The sequence below is a fragment of the Arachis ipaensis genome, chromosome B3, assembly GCF_059453495.1.
Source record: "Arachis ipaensis isolate K30076 ecotype BB chromosome B3, ASM5945349v1, whole genome shotgun sequence".
NCBI classification, from domain to species: Eukaryota; Viridiplantae; Streptophyta; class Magnoliopsida; order Fabales; family Fabaceae; genus Arachis; species Arachis ipaensis.
The window spans coordinates 61,837,364-61,844,224 of NC_142438.1; the positions used below are offsets into that span (position 1 = coordinate 61,837,364).

The window sequence follows — 6,861 nt, forward strand, 5'->3', positions numbered from 1 at the left end:
CATGCAATTTCCAGCGCCCTCAATGCCAAAGCAATGCCTTCCAAGGAGCTCAAATTTAGCGTCTCAAATGCCCAAAAGAAAAGCGTCCTCAACGCCAAATGAATGCCACTTCTTGGAGCAATTTTTGGTGCCAAAGTCAATGCCACAAATGCCACTCTTGGAGCCAAATTATGAAGTGTATGCCTCCACAGATGCCTTCGTGGATCTTGGCTAAGGAAGCGTGGTTTTGTGCATCAAAAGCCATGCAAAGCGTCACCTATTGCAGCCTTATGCAACACTTCCTTAAATCCACATTTCAAGCTTCATTTTGGTTCATAATTCAAGCATATTGCAAGCTATGTTTAGTTCTTAATTGTATAATTCAATAACACATTCTCAAGCCCACTTAATGAAGCTTACATCCATCACAACAATTGACAAAGCTCATCAAATTAATTGAAGCAAGGAAAGTCTTTAGTGTTAGTTAGTTTTTGAATTTACATTTACTTGTAATTTGAATTTCATTTTGCATTTAGAATAAGCTATAAATAGAGGATGAGAAAGCCTCATCGAGGGACTCCCCTCTGGACTTCTCTTCCAAAACTCTTCTTCCACTTTAATTTTCTACTTTCTATTTCATTTTTCACTTCTTTCACATTTTGTAAGCCATGAGTGGCTAATTCCCTTTTCATTGGGGAAAAGAGATCTATTGCAATTTGATGGATCAATTGTGACTTTATCTTCATTTTCTCTTCATATTTCATTTGCTTCTTTAGAAATAATCTTCGTTCTTCACTTCAAGGATTCAAATGTATTGGAAAAGAATTTGAATCTAACTTGAATTCTAAGAAAATATGGAAAAGGGATGATGCGTGAGCATCTTATACCCTTTTTTCTATCATTTTCTAGTTTTTTTTTGTTAGATTTTATTTAGTTTTACTTTATTTTAGTGCAAAAATCCTCTTTGGAAGTTAAAAGGAAGAAATGCTGGCAGCACCCTCCCTGGGCGCTAAATGCCCAATTGGCATTTAGCACCAGCAGGGGACTCAGAGCCAGGAACGTATGCTCCCCTTGGGGCGTTTAACGTCCAATCTGGTGTTAAACGCCAGCAGCTGTCCGAATTCACACACATGTGGGCCTCTCAAATGAATTTAGCATTTATTAGTTTTATTTTATTTTCTTTTTGTAATTTTTATTTACAAACAATATCTTTTAGGTTTAGGATTTATTATTTTATTTTATTTCTGTTTTAAATTAGGTTAGTATTTAAAGGAAAAGATCACTTGTAATTCGGATCTTCTTCTTTCTGCACTTTTTCAAAACCTTATTTTTTCTGTAAGTCATGAGCAACTAAACCTCCTAGTTAAGGTTTAGAGCTTTGTTTATTTCTATGGATTGAGATTATTATCCTTCTATTTTAATTAATGTTTTTATTTAATTCTAAGGATTTTTTTCGTTCTTAGTCTTATGAACTGGGTAGAATGAGAGTATGACCCTTTTCTACATGAGTTCTTGTGATTCTCGAGAGAGTTATATTTCTTGAACTACAGCTTAGAAACAAACTCCTCCTAAATTGCTAATTACACGAACTGATTGGGATATTTGACATAAAATCCTATTAGTTTTTAGGTAATTAGGATTTTTGCGGTGTTAAACTAGTTTTCTTAACTTAATCCTCTAATTGGAATTAAGTGACCACAATAGTGGCGGTTAATGAAGGTTAGAGGAGGCTAAATCACTAAGAGATTTGGGGTTTAGACATTTACAGTTTGCCATAGAATGAATCATGCATTGTTAAGATAGTTGGTAAGAAATTTTAATCCAGAAAGATAAACATCTCCGAAACCTTAACTGTTTTCTCATACTGTTTTCACACCAAACCTTTATTTGCTTTTCTTTATTTGCTTATTTTCTCTTTTATGCAAACTAATTCACCAAACTCTTTTTTTATTCACCTGACTAAGTCCAACCAAACAACCGTTGCTTGCCTAGTCTAACAATCCTCGTGGGATCGACCCTCACTTACCTGAGGTATTACTTGGATGACCTAGTGCACTTGTCGGTTAAGTTGTGCGAGTTCTCAATTCGTGCACCAATTTTTTGGCGCCGTTACTGGGGATTGTTTGTGATTGACAACTACTAGTTGTCTTGTTGCTTAGATTAGGTATTTTTATTAGTTTGTGTTTATTTATTTTCTCTTTTTAATTTTCAATTTTTTTATTTTATTTATTTTCCTCTAATTTTTTATTTTTGCCTTGTTTATTTTCCTTTAATTTCTGATTTTAAGTTTGGTGTCCCGTTAGTGTCTTACTCTTTTTATCTTTCGAAATTTCAAGTGTTTTTATCCTTTTAGTTTTCGAAATTTTTAGTTGCTTTTGCATTCTTATTTTCGAATTATTTGTTTAATTGCTTACATTATTTTATTTTAATTCTTTTTACATATGATATTTGATGAGCGGATATTTTATACGCTTTTTGGCATTATTTTTACATAGTTTTCATTATGTTTTGTTTAAGTTTTATTATGTTTTCATAGGTTTTAGTGAGAAATTCACATTTTTGGATTCTATTTTGAGTATGTGTGTTTTATGATGATTTCAAGTATTTTCTGGCTGAGATTGAGGAGCTTGAGCAAAAGTCTGATTCAGAGACAGAGAAAGCACTGCAGATGTTGTCAGGATCTGACCTCTGTGCACTCGAAGGAGCTTTTCTGGAGCTATGGAAGTCCAAATGACGCGCTCTAAATGGCAATGGAAAGCTGACATCTAGGGCTATCCAAAAATATATAATAGTCCATACTTTGCTTCGGAAATGAAGGCACAAAACTGGCATTCAACGCCAGCTACCAGCCCAATTCCTGGCGTCCAGCGCCCACAGAGGAGCAGCTGGCGTCCAACGCCCAAAAGGGTGTCCCTAGCCAGCGTTCAACACCCCCCAAGGAGTCTTAGCACGTGGAGACACCCTTTGCTCAGCCCAAACACTCACTAAGTGGGCCTGGGAAGTGGATTTTTGCACTACAAGACTAGTTTATATTATTTCTGTAATTCTTAGTTAGCAGATTAGTATATATACAACAAAGATCACCCTTGTTAGAGATCTTTGCCCATTCGAACCTTTCATTGTACTTTTCGTATAGTATGAGTCACTAACCTCCTAAGGTTAAGGTTAGGAGCTTTGCTAAGTTTCATGGAATAATAATATTACTGTTCTATCTCAATATGTCTGATTCTATTCTCTTATGCAATCTCGTTCTTCATCTTATGAATTGTGGGTGACCCATGACAATCACCCTTATTCTACTTGGGTTTCGTGCGAGTCCTGAACCGGATAACATTGAACTAAGGCTAGAGATTGAATTACGGATTCCAATAGAGCATCTGAGCAACTTTGGATACGTGACATGAAATCCCATTGACTATCGGTGCGTGAGGTTTCTATGGCGTTTAAGGCTAGAGTCTGAAAAGCAGCGTTCCCTGATCCAGAAGATCTGCCTTGTCTGTGGCACCTTGAGTAGGATCGTGAAGGGAAGTGGATTGCTTAGAGCTTCATCTTCTACTACAGTGAGAAACCTAGAGGTGGCTTGATGAGAGAACATGAGTCATCTCAATGTGGTTGATTGCTGTAGTAGAGGAGGTTAACTTGATGAGAGGACATGAGTTAATCACTTGCGGCCACCATTGAAGGAATCAGAAGGTTATTGAAGAAGACAGTAAGAAAAGTTAATCCGGAAAGACAAAGCATCTCCGAAGCCTCAGCCATTCTATCACTATTGAATTCTCATCTATCTAGTAACATTTTATTTCCTTATTCTGTTTTATGCGTTTCCCGTGACAAATCATATTTTTCTATCCGGCTAACTAAGATCTGCAAGATAACCACTGCTTGCTCAAACCAACAATCTCTGTGGGATCGACCCTCACTCACCTGAGGTATTACTTAGACGACCCGGTATACTTGCCGGTCTATTTGTGTGAAACATGCGGAGCAAGTTTCGTGCTCCAAGTTTTGGCGCCGTTGCCAGGGATTATTCGGCTTTGACAAACAATCGGATTATCTTGTTACTTAGATTAGGTACTTTTTACTATTTTGTTTGAGTCTTTTATTTCCCTTTTTCGAAAAAATAAAAAATTTTTCAAAAATCTTTGCTTTTCTTTATAAATCTTTATCTTTTGTTTGAGTCTTTTGTTCTTGTTCTTGTTAAAGTTTCGAACTTTCTTGCTTTCTTTTTAAAAAATTTTCAAAAATAGTGTCTTTTGTTTGAGTCTAGTGTCAATTCTTATGTTTTGTGACCTTTGTGTGTTCTTTGTTTCCTTTGAATTTTCGAATTGTTCTTTGTGTTCTTTCTTAGTATTCAAGTTGTTGTTGTTTCTTTTCTTGTTTTGATCTTAAAATTTTTAAGTTTGGTGTCTTTTGGTGATTTTCTTTAAAAATTTCAAAAAATTAGTACTCGTTGATCTAAAAATTTTAAGCTTGGTGTGTTTTGGTTATTTTTCTCTTTCTTCATTAATTCAAAAAAAAATATCTTTTTTATCTTTATTTCAAAAGTATTTTCGAAAATATCCACAAAAATTTCAAATTTTAATTTCAAATCATTATCTTATCTTGTCTTAATTTCAAATTCTAAATTTCAAATCTTATCTTTTTAAATCTTTTCTTTTAAATTTGATTCTTTTCTATCTTATCTTTCTTTCAAATTTCAAAAATAAAATCTTTTTCAAATCTTTATCTTATCTTATTTCAAAGTCAAATTTTAAATTTCAAAAATCTTATCTTATCCTAATTCAAATTCAATTTTTAAAATTCAAAATTAAAAAATTTAAAATTTAAAATTCAAATTTCAAATTTCAAAATCAAATCTTTACAAATCTTATCTTAATTTCAAATCTTTCCTAATTAGTTACTTGTTTTCTCTTCCTTCTTTTTCAAAATTTCCTAACTCTCTTCTATTTTCGAAAACTCCTCACTTCTTTCTCTCTCTTCTTTTTCGAAAACCATCTATTTAATTTTTAAATCTTTTTAATTAATTATCTCTTAATCTCCTTCTTATTTTTTATTTTAATTAATAAATAAAATAAAAACAAGAATATTTTAATTCTAGTTTCCCTTTTTATTTCTTAATATCCAATCTCTCCTACCTTTCTTCACCATGGACCCAAATGGGAATGAACAATTCAGAAGAACTTTGGGGTCCTACATGGCCCCCACTTTGGACTTCTGTGGGAGAAGTATCAGTATACCCCCTATTGGAGTAAGTAATTTTGAGCTAAATCCTCAACTCATTACTCTAGTGCAGTAAAACTGCAAGTACTCTGGACTTCTACAAGAAGAACCTACTGAGTTTTTGGCAAACTTTTTACAAATTACTGACACAGTACGCACTGAGGGAGTAGATCAGGATGTCTACAGACTGCTACTCTTCCCCTTTGCTATAAGAGATCAAGCAAAGAGGTGGTTAGATAACCAACCCAAATCTAGCTTGAAAATATGGAAGCAGCTAGTAGACAAGTTTCTAAATCAATACTTTCTCCCAAGGAAGTTGACCCAGTTAAGGCTGGACATCCAAGACTTTAAGCAAGAGACTAATAAATCTCTTCATGATGCCTGGGGGAGGTATAGAAGAATGCTACAGAAATACCCCACTGAAATATTTTCAGAATGGGTGCAATTAGACATCTTCTATTATGGCCTCATTGACATGGCTAGGATGTCTCTAGACCACTCTGCTGGTGGTTCTATTCATATGAGGAAGACAATTGAAGATGCTCAAAAACTTATTGAGACAGTTGTCATGAACTAGAATCTGCACACGGTTGATGAGACTTCCATAAAAAGAAAGGTTAAGGCAATATATACTAAGTCTAACCCTCCAGAACAAGATGGCCCATTGACTCAGCAGCTACACGCCCTTGCACAGCAGTTGCTGGAGCTGCAAGAGGCTTTGCGAGAAATTTAGGCTTCCAACAGGAATGTAGAAGCCCAGCTGAGTCAAACAAGGCAGCAATTATCTAAGCAGATAAAAAATGAATGTCAGGCAATCCAAATGAGGAGTGGAAAAACATTGAACACCCAACCTCAGAGCAACAGGAGACCAGAAGAAGAAAAGCTAACAGAAGACATCCAGACTGCTATCCAAGACACCTCTGAGGACGTTGCACGTCCAAAAAAGAATGTCATTGGCATTCAATGCCAAGAAGGGGTGCTTACTCCTGGCGTTGAATGCCCAAAGGGGGGCAACACTCTTGGCGTTCAACGCCCAGAAGGGATACCCACCCTTGGCGTTGAATGCCCAAAAGGGGGGTAGTTCTCCTGGCATTGAACGCTAGGAAGGGAAGCAAGGGTGTTGAACACCCAACTAGGAATGGTCAGACACATGCAACTGCTGATAAGACCCTTCCTAAGGAAGCTACTGACCCCCCTTCCAATTCTGTAGGCATTCAACCTACATTAACCAAGGTTGATGAGTACACGGCTAAGATGCCATATCCACAGAAGCTCCGCCAAGCGAAAAAGGATAAATAGTTTGTCCGCTTTGTGGATTATCTCAAGACACTTGAGATCAAGATCCCTTTTGCAGAGACCCTTGAGTAGATACCTTCTTATGCTAAGTTCATGAAAGACATCTTAAGTCATAAGAAGGATTAGAGAGAGGAAAAAATAGTCCTCCTCACTGAAGAAAGCAGTACAGTGATCCAAAAGAGCTTACCAGAGAAAATCAAAGATCCTGGAAGCTTTATGATGCCCTGCACCTTAGGGATGCCTGTACAAAGTCAGCCCTATGTGATCTCGGAGCAAGTATTAACTTAATACCTGCATCACTAATAAAGAGACTCTGTTTAACTAGCCTATGCTCTACTAGCCTAAGTGTCCAGAAATATTACATAT

The 6,861-nt window shown here is 35.9% G+C and overlaps 1 pseudogene; it reads right to left on the reverse strand.

The window, feature by feature from the left end:
• Positions 1-6,153, reverse strand: part of LOC148570845 (uncharacterized) — a 53,700-nt pseudogene extending 47,547 nt beyond the window's left edge.
• Positions 6,154-6,861: the final 708 nt, after the last annotated feature.